Consider the following 18,375-nt stretch of genomic DNA (forward strand, 5'->3'; position numbering starts at 1 on the left):
CTGCTCAAAATGACTTTAGATATTTAGGGATTTTTGTGGTTCCATATAAATTTTTAAAATTTTAGTTTTATGAAGCATGTTATTGATATTTTAATAGGAATTACATTCAATCTACAGATCACTTTGGGTAGTGTGAACATTTTAACAATATTAATTTTTCTAATCCATGAACACAGGATGTCTTTTTACTTTTTTGTATCCTATTTAAATTATTTCATCAAAATTTTATAATATTAATTGTAGATATCTTTCACCTCTTTCATTAGATTTATTCGTAGGTATTTTTATGTAGCTATTATAATGGAATTGTTTTCTTGATTTTTTTCAGATAATTTGCTATTGTCTTATAGTGATGCTGCTGATTTTTATATATTTCTTTTGCATCCTGCAATTTTGCTGAATTAATTCATTCATTATAAAAGCTTTTTGGTGGAGTTCTTTGGGAATCTTGCACATATGAAATCATGTCTTCTACAAACAGCAACAATTTGACTTTTTTATTTTCCAATTTGGGTGCTTTTATTTCATTCTCTTGCTTAATTGCTCTGGCTGGGACATCCAGCACTATGTTGAATAAAAGTGGTGAAAGTGAGTATGCATGTTTTGTTTGTTCCAGATCTTAGAGAAGAAGCTTTCAGCTTTCCTCTATTTAACACAATGTAACTATTGGCTTATTATAAATGAACTTTATTATGTTGATTTACATTTCTTATATACTTTGTTGATGTATTGTTCAAAAAGAAATGGGAGAGTACCTAGAAAAAGTAGTCTATTCTCACAGACATTGCCCTGAATGCCTTGACCATAGTTACTAGCCTGTGGTCAGATACTGTAGGATTCTGCCCAGCTCTGGGCAGAGTTGACATGTATGGACCAACACCAGTCTCCTGTATCACATCTGTGGTGGTCAAAGTACCCAAGCTTTATAACACCCTGAACTATGAACTGGTGTTTGAAACTGCTCTGTATTTCTTAACTGGCAAGTGAAGAGCTGAGGTGGGAGCCATCTTGAGGAAGCCATGCTGCAGCTTGCTGCTCCAGGAACCCAAAAGATCAAAGAAAATGTTGCCATTCGGTCCCAGCAAATATCTATTGGGTGGTCTAGGGATACCTAGCAGAATGTGAGTGAAACAAGTATAGATATTTTACTCTGGGGAACTTAAGTCAGAAAAATGGAGGGGAGTGCAATTTACTTTCCTTTTGAGTCAGGCAGCTCACATAACCACCTGAAGGGAATTGGGAAAATGAACAGGCAGATGTGAATACACTCACAGATTAAGCCTGGGAAGGCCATATTTGCAGGCACCTAACTGTGTACAGGATTGACTCCCCTTCCCCCTTCAGAGGCCCCTGAAATCCAGACTCCTAGAAGAGATTTACATCTGCCTGGCTCTAGGTGTGTGTTGCTCTAATATTTTCAGAACAGATACTTCCCCACAAAGTCCTTATGCCTGATTAGACTAAAGCCCCAGTGACTGGAACTCCACTCATAACTCTACAGCAGACCCTCCCTGGAAGTGCATTTATCTAGTCTATCCAGACAAAACTCTGATTGACACTCCTTTCCATTTCATCCTACCTTATACTGGTGAAAAGGGAGTCTGAGAAGTATTTCATTCAACTTCAGTTTTAGGCCATTCCAGCTGACAGCTCAGTGAGCAACACAATAAAAGAGGTTAATAATCTCACCCCTTGTGCTCAACGCATGGCGCTTGTGCCTGACCCCCGCCCATAGACCAAGAAAAAATGGAAAGGATAATTAGGCATATGCAATGGTCATTCATTCTTGTTGACTATTTTGACCACCTTAGTGAAGACAGTTCTTTTATTTCTCATTAAGAATCTATTTTGGGCTGGGGTTATAGCCCAGTGGCAGAGCACTTGCCTAGTGTGTGTGAGGCACTGGGTTTGATTCTCAGCACCACATAAAAATAAAGAAAGATACTGTGTGTTCATCTACAACTAAAAACATTTTTTAAAAGAATACTTTTTTCCTTTTTTGGTGTTCTTGTTGTGCTTTTTAGTTCATGGAGATATACACACACATACGTATTTGCTTCTTTTTTCTTGTTTTCAGCAATTTTTTTTACAATAGTTATTTTTCCTTATCTTTTGAGGGTTAGGGTTTTGGTTTATTTTGTTTCTGTTTTGTTTACTTTTTATTTGTTTCTCTTTTTTCTCCTTTTTTCTCCCACTAACAGACAAATTCTCTCCCTTTTTTCTATTTTTGTCCTCATTCTTTAAAACCACTGCTTGCTACATCTCTTGTGCAATTTCTCTGTTCACATTTTGAACTTTCTAAACTTTCTTCTACCTTCATAACACACTTTAAAAATGTATTTCTACCATTTTTAGAACTTTTTGGTTTTATAAATTCCTTCCCCCACCATTTATGTTGTTTGACATAGTAAACACCTGCTATTTACTTTAGTGCCATATCTAGTCCACAGTTATTTATTATTTTATGCTCTTGTCAATTGCTATCTCCCATTCCTGTTTTTGTGGTAATTAATGTTACAGATGGCATAGCAGGCACTGGATATTTATTTTAATGCTGTATGTTGTTTGCTTTGGTAGTTGCTATTGTTTCTCCCTTTTCTGTGAAGTGCTTGAACTCTGCGGGAACACTACAAGTTCATATGGTACAGACTTTGCTCCTGAACTAAACTCAGCCAAAAGACAGCACACACAAATTGATCTCACATACACAAGTTGATCACACCCAAACTTTAGCTATACTTTAATGCAAAGAATAGAAGAGACAAAACCCCTAAACTAATGACCAGGCACCAAGTAAGAATGGTGGGGAGGAGGTCCAGGTCATACTCACTGACATCTACTCCTATAGCAAAACCAGGATTAACACGAAGGCTGTGGATAGCACACCTACGAGGATCTCAATCTAAAGTATTCTAGGACACGTTGGCAAGAGAAGGTTGGATCCTAATAGGGCCCAGCATTGGAGTGGAAGGGATATCCATCCCAAAAGATGCATAAAACCCAACACAGGAATACAACAAATATGAAAAAAACAAGGAAACACAACACCTCCTAATTTCATAAAATATCAGCAACTCACTCTAAGTAAATTGAAATGGATGAAATATCAAATAAAGAATTCAAAAGTTAATGATCATAAAAATGATCAATGAACTCCAAGAGAGCATAGAAAAACAACTGAATGAATTAAGAGAGTCAGTATAAGACATGAGTGAAAAGTTTGATAAGAAGATATAGATATTGAAAAAGAACCAAACAGAAATCTTGAAAATGAAAGACACAATAAATCAAATAAAATGTGCAGTTGAAAGTCTCTGTAATAGAGTACACCATGCTGAAGACATAATATTTGAGCCAGAAGACAAAGTGGCTGGCCTTGAAAATTCAGAAAGAATTAAAGAAGTAACCACTACCAGAATATACAAAAACTCAGGACTACATTAAGAGACCAAATTTTTAAAATCATTTGGAATTGAAGATAATTGTGAGATGCAGGCAATGAAATGGATAACCTCTTCAGGGAAATAATAACAGAAAAGTTTCCAAACCTTAAGGATGAGATGGACATCCAAAATCAGGAGTCATTCAGAACCCCAAAAAGACAAGGTCAAAAAAGAACCTCTCCATTCTTTAAAGAAGAAAATGACACATTATAATTAAAATGCCTAACATACAGAACAAAGATAGAATTTTAAAAGCCTAAAAATAAAAACATCAAGTCACATTTAGAGTAAAGTTAACATATTAAGAGGATTGTAGGGCTGGGGATGTGGCTCAAGTGGTAGCGTGCTCGCCTGGCATGTGTGCGGCCCGGGTTCGATCCTCAGCACCACATACAAACAAAGATGTTGTGTCCGCCGAAAACTAAAAAATAAATATTAAAGTTCTCTCTCTCTCTATCGCTCTATCTCTCTTGCTCTCTCTTTTTAAAAAAAGATAGTTTTGTCATATTTTAATTTGCATTTGTGTTTAGTTTCTTAACATATATTCCTCTCTTTCTTGAGTCAAAGAATTCTATTCAGATATGTCAGTTTTGAGATTAAAAACAATTTTGAGCATATTTAGAGGTGATTGGTTACAGCTGTACATTGGCAATGTGATTCTTCTAGTCCTCCTTTTGTAAGTCAATGACCCAACTCTAAAAATAAGAAAATTATTATAAGTAAAATTTATGTTAGTGTAAAATATTATGAAATTCTAAAGTAGTTTAAGATAAATGTAAACATTTAGAAGTTTTGAAAATTTAAAAAATATTATGGCAAAACAATACAAGAAAAGTACATTTACTTCTTGAATTTCCACATAGGCATGTGGGAAATTCTACAATTTTAAAATAGTGCTTTAGTGAATAATAAGGAGGTTAAAAGATTATAGCAGGCAGAATTAGAGACAGCTAGTAAGAAAATAGAAGTCATGAGAACAAATAACTGGTTTTGTGTGTATATATATTTATCCATATTTATAAAGTTACTACCCTTAGAAAATTCTAGTATAGGACTGGGGTTGTGGCTCAGCAGTAGAGCACTCACCTAGCAAGTGTGAGGCCCTAGGTTCAATCCTCAGCACTACATAAAAATAAATTAAAAATTGGGCTGGGGATGTGGCTCAAGTGGTAGCATGCTTGCCTAGCATGTGTGAGGCACTGGGTTTGATTCTCAGCACCACATAAATGTAAGATAAAGATATTGTATCCACCTAAAACTAATAAATAAATAAATAAAGAAAGAAAGAAAGAAAGAAAGATATTGTGTCCAAGTACAACTAACAAAATAAATATTTAAAAAAACAATTAAAAAAATTCTAGAATTCAGGCATCAACTGCCAGAATAATGCTGTCATCATATATCACATATACAAAATGCCACTATATACTCATCAAATAAAAGAGAGTAAAAAAGAAATAACATCTTGGTATAATTATGAAAACTGTTTGACCTCACAGACACTAAAAAGGTATTAGGAACCACCCAAATCACACCCTGAGAACCCATGATCTAGCTTCCAACACTAGACCCTTCAATGGACACTCAATGATGGCACATTTTTCCTCCCAATGCAATATATAGGGTTCCATATTTTCTCTTTTTCATCTGCCAAACTGGTTTCTAGAACAGAAAAATGATCTACAGAAAAAATGTTCCTATGGGCTGGGGATATAGCTCAGTTGGTAGAGTGCTTGCCTTACATGCACAAGGCCTTGGGTTTGATCCCCAGAACACACACACACACACACACACACACACACACACACACACACACAAAGAAAAATGTTTCTAAGTGTCATGAACAATTAAAATTTCTAATTTCTATTTTTAATGATATTATATTGCAATGAACTAAAACAATATCTAGTGTAAAACTAGGAAAAAAAGTATTTTTAAAAAGTCAAAGAATGTTTATTTTGACATGAACAAAAAAGAAAACCTGGAATGTAAGCACTCCTACACATAATATTCATACAAGTGACTTAGTGGGATATTTTTTTTGCCACAGTCTGGCTTTATTATCACTTATAAAACAAATACAAAAGTTCTTTCTGATAACTTCTAAGTCCGTGAGAAGAGGTTTCCCTTCAGAAGAAGCAATATTTCCTCTACCAGAAACAGAGCAGTCCTCACATTAAAAAAAAAAAAAAAACAAAAACTTGTTAAGCTTTAATGGGCTTTAACATGTATCATTTAGTTTAATTTCTAACATTGAAAGTAAATTCAAGATGTTAACTCCTAAAAGTCTCTGGTATATCATGTTGCTTAAAATACTTATGATAGAAGGATGTCAGTTCAATTCTTTATAATTTCTAGAGACTGAGATCCTACAATCTTCTTCAAAACATCATTCTAGAGTCTAATATTCATTTATATAAATGAAAACTCTGTGATATATGAGAAATAAAGAAGTCTGGAAGTGTGATTAATTGACACTTTGGGCAAAAAACTATAATTTTAAGTATTGACTTTATTTTCTTGTCTTTTCTTATTTTTAATGGATCTTATCCTAATGCTTTCACATTTACTATTAGTTGATATTTGGATACAATTGCATTGCCACTCATTGACCTTTATGAGCACGACTCCTTTTCTATGGGTTAGGAAGTATATAGTTAGTAAGCTTTATAAAAATATATTGCTGCCTTATGAGATATCATTATTCTCTTTTTCTTTGATTAATATCTTTTACTTTGTTGATATATTGGGATCTCTTCAGGTTTCTTGTGAGAGTCTAATGGCTTTAAATACAAAAGTGTTTCTAATCAGTGGGGAACCATGAGACATGTAGCAATTATTCATTAATACCTTCAAAGTTTTTCCAAAGGATAAGAATTATCTTAAAACTAAAAGCATTGCTGCAAATCTATTAAATAGAACAAAGGCCAGAAGGATAGAATGCAGATATAAAGTCTTTGAGAAACTGCTATTTATCAGTTACTTTGAAATGTAATTTGCATAGTGTTAATATAGTTATTGAATGTATTGAGTATATATGTATATCAGTTATTCCTGATTCAGGATGTTGATGAAAGCAAATACATTTCACTTTCAATGGTTTTTAAGGATTTTTTTTCATAATTTTGTTCCTCTGGCTCCTAATTGGCTAAAAATTGCTGGGAAATTTTCCCAGCTGATAAAAACAAGTTCTGCAGGCTTGATTAGCAAAGCCATATTCAAACCTGAACATAGAAGAGGATAAGGTAGGATTAATTAGGCTACTTGGCAAGTGTAAATCTTATTATAAATTTCTTACCTTCCACAAATACATAGTATGATAATGAACCTTATTTTAATTATTTTACTGAACATTAAAATGCTATGAGGCCAGATATGGAGTAGCTCCACATGGTTTTAGTAAGAGAATTTGTGAAAACAGATTTAAGCTAACATTTGGAAAGTCAGTCATTTTTTCTTGGTTGTTTTGGGCTTTATTGTCTTAGGAGAGCTAAATTATATAGACAAGTGACTGGATCAAAATATTAAATGTAATAAAGTCCAAGGGAAGACATTGGATCACCCAATTTAATTGATGATCTTTTACCCTCATCATTATATAACCTAATTAAGCTTTATAGTATGATGTCCTCTGAATTGAATGAAAACAGAGTCTTCAAGTGGTTTCTGCTCAGATCCTGATCACATCCTTGTAAATTGTCACCCATTAGACCGAGGTTCTTCATTCTCCCTGGGTTCTTCAGATATGTAGCCATGGTTGAAGGAGCTGAGAATCACCCTTTGACTCCCACAAAACTCAGAACCATTGATTAGCTGAGATGGGTAGCAGATCTTGATTCCACTTAGTGTTAGATGGCTGACTGTGCTTGTTGCTCAATCACTCTGGACCTCCATTTTATCATTCTGGAGACTAGAAGTCCAAAATTAAGGTGTTGGTAAGATCACGATCCTTCTAGGGGCAGGATCCCTTCTTGTCTCTTTCAGCTTCTTGGTAGCCCCAGGCGTTTCCTGGTTTATGAAGGCATAACCTCAATCTCTGCTTCCATAGTCACATGACCATAGTGTCCCTGTGTCTGTTATCACATTTTCCTCCATGTTTTTATTGAATGAGTGATATTACTTAGAAATACTTCACATGAACCCTAGTTATCAGGGTCTGAAAACTTCTTTCAATCAGAAAGAGTTTATTAAAAATCTCTAGCATATCTGTGTTAGAGCGAATAAATATTCAATTAATATGGAACTTACCTTGCACTATTTGATACTGAGAACTGAACTCAGAGACACTTTACCATTGAGCTACATCCCCAGGCATTTTTATTTTTTTGAGACAGGGTCTCATGAAGTTGCTGATACTGACCTTGAACTTGTGATTCTCTACCTCAGTCTTTGAAGTGCTGGGATTAAAGGAGTGCACCACCATGTTTATTTGCACAATTACTTTTAAGAGATAGATGTTAATTATCACTTCTTAGAACACTACCTATAATTTCAAACATTAAATTTGAATGGACACACTGGAGGATGTGATAGACTACACAAACTAGTTGTATTCTGAGCTATAGGTTATGTGATAATTTAATGCATTTTCTGTAATCTTAAAATATGAAGAGGAGTGTGTAAGCGTCTTAGATATTCAGGCATAACCATTTGAAATTACTAGAAAGGTTTTTCTTTAATATATTATTATACTTTTAGTTCTTCTCTTTTTTTCCTTAACAGAGACAGAGCATGAGAAATGGCCAGGAACTTAGAGAAACCAAAATTAAGCTGAAATATCAGTTTTGAAAAGGACATTCATCAGTAAATCTAGAAAGCTGTTCTTTGCATTTTCCTAATTGCTCAGCCCCAAGCTGAGCATTATTCTACCATATATGGAACAAAAAATGTTTGTATCTGCTTACGAAACCCTTACTACTGGAATTTTATCAGGAGGAGAAATAGCTGAGAAACCATCTGGTTCAACTAAGGGTTCACTTAGTCAATTCCTCATTATTTCATAGCTGGAAATGTGATTCCAAGATTAAGAACACCTAAACTTTCTTCTTCCTCTAGATTTCAGAACTTTGGTCATTTTGCTCCTCACCCTCTCTTATCAATGAGCTAAAGTGAGATACAAGAGTGAAAAGGGAAGTAGTCATTTTTCTTATGTTAATTAATTTGATTGTTAGATAAGAAAGTGAAATGAGATTTAATAATAACTTACAGATTGCATGTATCTCTGAGAAGTCTTGACCAGGACATGAGTTGATAATTCATTTTTTTAGTACCAGTTATTATTATAAAATGAGTTCAAGGTGTTGCATTAATAAATATTAACAAAAGACGAGAACATGTATGGATAGAAAATTTATAAGATAGATTAAGGAGGACAAATGTGAAAAAAATTAGAAATACAGGACTATGGAGTATTTAATAGACATTATGAATTTGGATTGGCTTTAGATAGAAAGGCGATCAGAATATGTTCTGAGAACTAAGTATTAAATGAAAATAGGAAAAATCACCTTCAGAGATTAAATTTGATTAGGCAAAAACAGGGAGGAAATCAGGCTTCTTACATATTTGAAGTACAAAGATATTAATGTTGTGTGTAAGTAACATTTAATGGCAATATATAGGTTCATTTACAACAAGTAAACAACATATGTTATATTAACTTGATGTCAGTTAAGGAATGCCTGGGAATGCCTTACATGGCTCCAATTTTAAGGGGTAACAGAAGTGGGGACTACTATCTTAGTATGACACCTGAATGCTTTGACAAGATTCAACCTATGATAGGACAGTACAAACATACTATTTTTCTTTTAATACTTAAAGCTTAATATGTTTTCTTGTTAAATGTCTATATTTTCAGCTTTCATTACTACAATGAAATACTTGAGACTGCTGACCTTATAAAGAGAAAAGATTTATTTAACTCAAAGTTTTGGAGGTTCAAGGGCATGATACCTGCTTTGGCTCAGTTCCTATGAGGGCTGTATCACATCATAGTAGATGGTAATGATGAAGTCCATGCAGGAGCAAGCAGCTTGTATCTGGATCTAGGAAACAGAGAGATCTGGAGGGCTGGGCTTGTTCCTTTTACAACAATCCACTCCTGAGAACTACCTCATGCCCTAAGTGACCTAAAGACTCCCCACAAAGCCCTCCTCTTAAAGGTTCCACTACACTTCCCAATATTACCACCCTGGGACCTAAGACTCCAATTATATGGACCTTTCAAGGAGACACAATAAAACCATCTCCAAATCATAGCCTCCTCTTTTGAGTACAATAAAGTATAAACAATGATTACAATCCATTACCTGCAATTTCTGTAGATGGTAACTACCGTGTTCATAAGGAGAATTGCTTTGAATAAATGAAGAATCACTTTTATAAATAATTTAGGAGGGGTCAAATGGCCTTAGTTGAATTAACAATCTTGTCAAACTAATTGCTATTCTTAGTCTATAAATCAACAGCATCTACTCTGTATTTTCCACTTTTTAGCACACTCTGGTACATAAATTCCACAAATTCATACAGAACACTTCTTCCTTTTGCAGCTGCATTCATTCATGTCAACTCAGAAAATTACCTGTGACTACTTCTGCCTAGCTCTCCAAACCTTGTGGAAGGGTAGAGACAGCACAAAATTAGGCCTCTGTTTCTTCATTAGCTAGGAAACAATGAGTCCTTTCATATGCATAGTACATCACAACTTACAAGTAATCTCACATTTATTGTCTCATTTAAATCTCACTAGAATTCTACGAAAAAAGGTTTATTATCTCCATTTTATAGAGGAGGGAACTGCAGCTAGGTCAGCTTAAGGAATTAGATATTACAATCAGCCAGTGGAAAAGCTAGAGTTCTATGACAGCTCTTTGGGTTACAAATTCATTTTCTCCCTATATGTGCTGGTTATCTGGACTTGTGCTGTTTTGGCTTTCAAAACACTCTAAAATTAATATAATACTCACTATTATACTATAAATTCCCTGAGAGGAATGCGATATTCATTCTTTTCTTTTTTTTTTTTTGAGAGAGAGAGAGAGAGAGAGAGAATTTTTTAATATTTATTTTTCAGTTTTTGGTGGACACAACATCTTTGTTTGTATGTGGTGCTGAGGATCGAACCCAGCACCCCGCGCATGCCAGGCGAGCGTGCTACCGCTTGAGCCACATCCCCAGCCCCTAATTCTTTAAGTACATATCCAAAAAACCCAAAATATAATGCTATATACTGTGCTACTAACTCAATTTATATATTTTTAAAAATCAGTACAAAGTGACCAAGACAGAAAAAATATTTATTATACATTTCAATTACTTCAATAGACTGAAATAAATGACAAATTTAAATTGGGGATAATGGGATCAGATTATTGAGAACAAACCTCTATTTTGACTGCTTAAACATGGCATAGTGAAAAAGAGGACTGAATTGAGCTCTAGTCCTAGTTCTGCAATTGATAGGCTTTGTGAACTTGACTGAACTAGACACATGTCTCTCTATGTGCCTTAATTACCTAAACAGAAATGTGGGGAATGGAAGGTGCTGAAGATGCTTTTATAAGTAAAGTTTTATTGGAACACAACCACTTTCATTCATTTATGTATTATTTATGGGTTGCATCTGCACTACAAAGGCTGAGTCAAGTAGTTTTGACAAAGATCATTTGGCCAACAATGTCTCAATATTGACTCTCTATACCATTACAGAAAAAGTTTGTTGATCCCTAGACTAATCCATCTTAGATTTCCTCCTACTGTTATATTCTATACAATTATGAAATTATTGATTATAGTCTTTTTTCTCAAAATAGTTTATTTTATGAACACATTGTTTTACAGAATTCTTATGAAATTTTAAGCTAATTTTCTAGTTTTCTTTTTTCTTTTTTTATTGGTTGTTCAAAACATTACAAAGCTCTTGACATATTTCATACATTAGATTCAAGTGGGTTATAGTCTTTACAATAACATTCTATGTATTCTATGAGAATGTTATTTACAATAACATTTACAATAACATTCTCATTTATGCAGCCCCTCATCTTTAAAGACAACCTGATATTACTCATGGAAGATGGGTTTGTTCTTCATTTTTCATGACTACAGTTAAGGGCAGCATCTGTAGAAATTTTTCTTCTCTTTTTTTTAAATCATCATCATTAAAAATATTTTAAGCACGGTAAATGAACTTTTGGAAATAGCAGCTGGAGACTCCTATAATTAAAACTAGAAGAAAAACTGCTTGAGGATTCCAATTTCTTACTTCAATGACATGAGTTCTTAGTATACAGAAATACTAGCAACATACCACCATGTCTGGATATGTACAAAACATATTTTTGTCATGAAAAGCATGGCAACACAGGCTATTGTCCATATACTTAATACCAATTAGCAGTAACTCCCCAATCCTCCACAACACACTCCCTCCCCACTCCCCAGCCCTAGGCAAGCACTAATCTACCTTCTGCCTCTTTTTGCAGGTTCAGGAACAGAAGTATACAATGCATAGATTTTTGTAACTAGTTCCTTTGATTGAGCATGTTTACAAGGTTAAGCAATGCTATAGCATATATACTACTTAATTCTTTTCTATTATCAAATAATATACCTAGGAGTGAAACGTCTGTGTTATATAGTAACTCTATATTTAAATTTTGGAGGAATGCCAATGTCTCGGCTTGGCACAGAATCACGAGCCACCACACACCTTGTAGATTCAAACAGTTTCTTAACAGTATCATTTGAAGCACAAAAGTTGTTAATTTTGATGATTTTCTCTTGTGATGTTGGTGTCAAATCCAAGAAACCATTGCATAACTCCAGGTCATGAAGATTTACTTCCATATTTTAAGATTTTATGTTATTTGAGCTCTTACATTTAGGCTCATGATCATATTGAGTTCATTTTTATATATGGCATACAGTCCATCTTCAATTTCTTGCAAGTAGATATATAGTTGTCCTAGGACTCTTTGTTGAAGAAAATGTTCTTTCTTTATTGAATGAGCTCAGTAATCTTATCAACTCACTCTAAATGTAAGCATTTATAACTGAACTCTAAATTCTATTCCACTGATATACATTTCTATTCTTTGCCCTTACCACATATATCTTGATTACTGTGCCTTTGGAATAAGTTTTGCAATTAGAAAGTCAGTGTCCTCCAAGTTTGTTTTTATTCTCCAATTGACCTGGCTTAGGACATTCAGGAAAATATTAAATAGAAATGGTAAGAGCAAATATTCTTGTCCCATTCCTGACTTAGGAGTTCAGTATTTGTTTTTTTCACCATTAAGTATTGATGCATGAGTTCGGTATAGTTATAGTATTCATTAGCATTTTTTTTTTTACTTCTGTAAGGTTGATAGTGATGCCCCTTCTTTGTCAGGTTGAGAAAGTGTCTTCTATGTGGATTTATTAAAGATTTAAAATTTTTTTTTTAGTTGTAGAGGGACACAATATTTTTGTTTCTTTTTTTTATGTGATGTTAAGGACTGAACCCAGTACCTTATGCTTGCAAGGCAAGCACTCTACTGCTGAGCTACAACCCCAGCCCTATTAAAGATTTTTATCATAAAAGACATCATTGCATTTTGTTAAGTGCTTTTTCTGAATTTATTGAAATTATCATATGGTTTCTGCCATTCTTTTAAAATAATTTATTACATTGATTTTTGATACTAAATTAACTTTGCTTTTCTGGGATAAACCCCACTTAGTCATGCTGTACAATCCTTTTAAAATGTTGTAGGACTCTCATAGTATTTTGTTGAAATTTTCTGCATAAATGGAGTGTAACTTCTTATGCATTTGGATGTACATGATGTAGAGTTACACAAGTCATATAATCATATACGCACATAGGATAATGTCCAATTCATTCTACTATTATTCCTACTCCCATGTCCCCTCCCCTCCCTTCACTCCCTTGTCTAGTCCAATATACCTTAACTCCCCTCACCCCTGCCCCATTGTGAATTAGCATCCACAACTTTCACCTGTTAATCATATTAAAGTTTCCTTGTGTGATGAACCACTTTTACTGCTTTCAAGATTTTTTTCCTTGACTCTAGCTTGAAACATTTGAGAAAACATTCATCCTTTGGTTCTTTGGGATTGGCTTATTTCGCTTAGCATAATATTCTCAATTTTCATCCATTTACTTGCAAACACCATGATTTCACTGTTCTTTAAGGCTGAGTAACATTCTATTGTGTATACATATAAGTTTCTTTATCCATTCATCTGTTGAAGGACACATAGGTTGGTTTAGCTATAGTGCATTGAGCTTCTGTAAACATTGATGTAGCTGCAGTAGTGCAGTATGCTGATTTTAAGTCCTTTGGGTATAGATCTAGGAGTGGAATGACTGGGTCAAATAGTGGCTCCATTCCAAAAACTTATTTATTACTGCTTGCTTTGGGTTTAGTTTGCTCTTCTAGTTTCTTAAGGTGGAAGGTTAGGTTATTGATTTGAGATACTTTTTAGAAAACATAGATGTATTTATAAGAGCTCTGGCTACATTTCATATGCTTTTGTTCCACATATTTTCCTATTTCTCCCTTTTGATTTCTTCTTCAACCTATATTTAAAGTACATTGTTTAATTTCCATGTATTTCTGAAGTCTCAAAGTTTCCTTCTGTTTTGATTTGTAATTTCATTCTTATTATCATCACAGAACATCCTTTGTATACTTTCAATGATTTTAAATTTAGGTATTCTTTCCATTATTCAAAGTAGGGCTTTGAATTTTCTGTTATTGTTGAATTGCCCATCTCTCTTCAATTCTATTAGTGTTTGGTCTATTTTGATCTTAGGCACATGTTAAAAGTTGTTATATCTTTCTGATGGATGGAACCTTCTAGTCACTATTAAATATCCTGTTTATTTCTAGTAATTTTTGTTTTAAAGTTTATCTGATATTAGTACATCTACTCCAACTCCTATGATTGGTGTTTGCATGGAGTATCTTCTTACCCTATCTGTTTACTTTCAACTATTTGTATCTTTAAATATAAATAGCATCTCCCACAGACTACTATAGCTGAACCTTTTTTAAAATCCAACCTGACAATCTGTGCCTTTTGATTGCTGAATTAATATTTAATGTTATCATTAATATGGTTGGATACACATCTATATACATCTTCTATTTTGATTTTTCTATATGTCTCGTATTTCTTTCTATCCCTCCTTTATTGCATTCCTTTGTATTACATGGATTTTTTTAAACATGTGGTTCCCTTTAATGGTATTTTAAATATTTTTCTAGTTATTATCTTAGTGGTTGTTCTAGGGTTTACAATATACGTTCTAACTCATCAGAACTTACTTCATATTTATACTGATTAATTTCAGTGAAATATAGAAATTTTATTCCTTTATATTTCCTTTCCACCATTCCATTTTTATATTATCATTATACATATCAAATCTATACAAAACTCAACAATAATGCTATAATAATCATTAATTTTTTTGTAAAAAAAGCTGTGAGGTGGGAACATCCTTTGCAAAGAACTTGTGATATTATAACCTTACATAATGTTTTTGCCCCTCTTCTTCTGTGTCTATGGATTGGAGATATCATCTGGTATCATTTATTATTCCAAGACAGCTTTGTTTCCACCCCCAACTAAATAATAATATACATATTGTTTTGTGCAGTTGCTTTATAAGCCAATTAAAAAAAGAAAGGAAAGGAAACATGCAATTATACTGTCTTCTGTAAATATCTACATGATTGCCTTTACTGTTACTCCTTGTTTTTTTCCTGTGGATTTGAATTACTGTCTGGAGTCACTTGCTTGTCGCCTGAAGAATTTCCTTTGTATTTATTGCAAGTTAATGGCAATACATTTTACTGTTGTCTGTGAATGCTTTTTATTTCATCTTAATTTTTAAATGACAGTTTTGCTGAATAATATTGTTTGACTATTTCAGCAATTTGAAGATGTCATTACTCTATCTTCTGGCCTTCATTGTTTCTGATGAAAACTTTCACCTGTTAACTATATATTAAAGTTTCCTTGTGTGATGAACCACTTTTACTGCTTTCAAGATTTTTTTCCTTGACTTTAGCTTGCAACATTTGAGTATGACATGTCTGAGTGTGGATCTTTGTCCTAGTTGGTGTTCGTCAAGCTCCTTAAATGTGTCAATTAATATTTTTTCAATAAATTTGTTTTCAATCATCTCTGGAATTTTTTCCCCTGTGCTTCACCCTCTGCCTGGTACTCCAACAATGCCTATGTTCATATGCTTAATTGTGTCCCATATTTCTCTGAGGTCATTTGTTCTTTATTTTTTAAATGTCTTTCAGACTGCATAATTTATACTGATCTTTGTGTAAATTCACAGATTTTTTTCTGTTAGCTCAAATGTACTATTGAGCACATGTGGTCAATTTTCTATTTTAGTTATTGTACTTCCAACTCCAGAATTTCCTTTTGGATGGATAGAGATGTATGTACTTTGTTGAAAAACTTTTGTTTGCTACACACATCATTTCGGGCCCTACAAAGGTAATGTTTATTGCTTGCTTTTCTTCCTGTGTTTGGATCACTTTCCTGTTTTCTTGTATGCCTTGTAATTTTTTTGTTCTAAACTGGACATTGCAATTTTGGATACTGATCCTCTTCTGCTGGGAGATTCATAATTTACTAGCATATTTCCTTGGTACTATGTAGTGTGATGTTATCTTTGTCTTTTTAGTTCATGTATCTAGGGGTTGTCACTGGGTTGGTACAGGCACTTATGGCCAGTACGAGTCTTACCTTCTACCATTGCTATGTACTTAGAGGGTAAAATCAATAGTTCAAGGAGTTTACTTTTGACTCATGTTTACCAGGGACTGGTAGCTTAGGGTTTCCTTCACTGATTTGTTCTGAGAGAGAACAACATTAGAAAGTAAGTATTCCAGATTGACAAAGATGCATGCAATTTTATTTTTAAGTTCCTAGAAGTCACCTTCAGGTAACCATAACTTAATTGTTCACTCAGTGTTTGGTCAAAGTTGTGCTTAAGCTCCTTTGCCAGTGAAATTTCTGCCATATCCATGGGTCTGCATGTATGGGGAAATTCTTTCAAGTCTATCTCACATTATGCTCTGATTATCCCGAGTGGATACAGCCCAGCACATACACATAGACTTTTCAACCCCTACAGTTAACTGCTCCATGAGGGCTTTTTTTGGTCCCCTTTTTAATTTCTATTAAACTTTTGCCTGATCTGCCATTTTGTTTGTACTAGCTACTCCTATTGCTTTTAACCAAGATCCCCATTGATTTTAACAATGCCCTTAAGAGACGAGAGTTCTCCATGCTCTGTTCCAAATGAAGTCAGTTCTCCCAGGCAGAGCCAAGGAGTTTTGTGCCCTTACCTCATGCTTTTCCTCTTGGGTGGAGCCTCTACACCACTGAATAGCAGCTGAAGTAAAGACCAACCTTTTCTGGAGTGAAACAACTACTATACTATGGGTTAATGATGTGGGATGGAAGTAGCTAGTATTTACCAGTTCCCTCTTTTTGAATGAAAAAAAATTAAGACCCCATTACTGTCAGCCTGTGCATGGAATAGAGATTCCACTCTGCTATGGTTTGAATGTGCCTTCCAAGACTATATGTTAGAAATGCAATCCCAAACTCATATGTTAAATGGTATTTAGAGACTGGGAGGTAAATGGAGATGAAATCATGAGAGTGGGGCTCCCATGATGGTATCAGTGACTTTATAAGATGAGGAAAAGAGAACTGAGCTAACATGCTTGTTCTGTCTCCTCATATGATGCCCTCCAAAATGTTATGTAGCCAACAGGTGTTTACCAGATGATAGTAAGCCAAATAAACTTCTATTCTTTATACTAAGTCTCATGTATTTTGTTATAGCAACAAGAAACAGACTAATGTACAACCTGAGGAGGAAAGGATAGCGTGGCAGATACCCCTGCCAGGGTAAAAATGTAGCCTTAGACTGGGAGCTGGAGGAAGAGGGAATAATATTCACTCTATTATTTTTATATCTTTACCTGCTCAGAATTGAAGTAGTTTCCAAAGCAATGTACTCAGGTAACACGGGCCTAGTGACATGGAGGACATGGAGCAGATCAGTCCTCAACTTGTTCTTAATGGATTGTGTTGAATGAATGAATATCTAAGGGCATTTCTTGTATGCCCTGAGGACAATTTTTAGAAGCTTTAAATGAATGCTTTTTCTAAAATAATTTTTTGTCAGTTAAATTGTTGCTTTGTTGAGCGCCTACTGAGCTCTTTACTTCACTCTGGAAATCCTGCCCTTCAATTATTCTTTAATAAAACTTGGGAGTAGAAAGGTGATACAACACAAGAAGGAACAAACTGGGTATCAGGAGTCAAGGTTTTTATCCAAACTTGGCCTCTAGCAAGCTCAGTGACTCCTCTTGAAGTTCAAGTTCCTCATGTGTAGAACGAGAGCCCTGTATTAAATGACACTTTAATTTCTTCCAAATCTAAGATCCTATGATTTTATGAAGTAGAAGTGGAATAAGTTATCATTGGTAAACATTCCACTGTAGCTGTGTGAGAACAGGAAATACTGAAACAATACACTATTTTTTAACCAAAACGTTCTAATCTGTTTTTAATTTGAACACATACTTCATTTCCAACTCTACCTTGCTAATCAAAATCCTGGTTTAATGCACAGTTTGCAGACAACACATTTCTCCACCCAAAAGCTTCCTTCCTAATCATTAGAATTGATAAACTGGAGGCAACTGAGAAAGCAGGGGCCTTTCACTGATTAGTCATCAAAAATATGACAGCTTAATGCTTAATGAAATCACTATAATTTGCTACCATTTTACCCCCATTATGAGCTCTGCAAACAATTACTTTCTCTCTGAAATAATGCCAAATTTTCACTTTCTGCATAAGGCTATAAGGC

The sequence above is a fragment of the Ictidomys tridecemlineatus genome, chromosome X, assembly GCF_052094955.1.
Source record: "Ictidomys tridecemlineatus isolate mIctTri1 chromosome X, mIctTri1.hap1, whole genome shotgun sequence".
Taxonomy (NCBI): Eukaryota; Metazoa; Chordata; class Mammalia; order Rodentia; family Sciuridae; genus Ictidomys; species Ictidomys tridecemlineatus.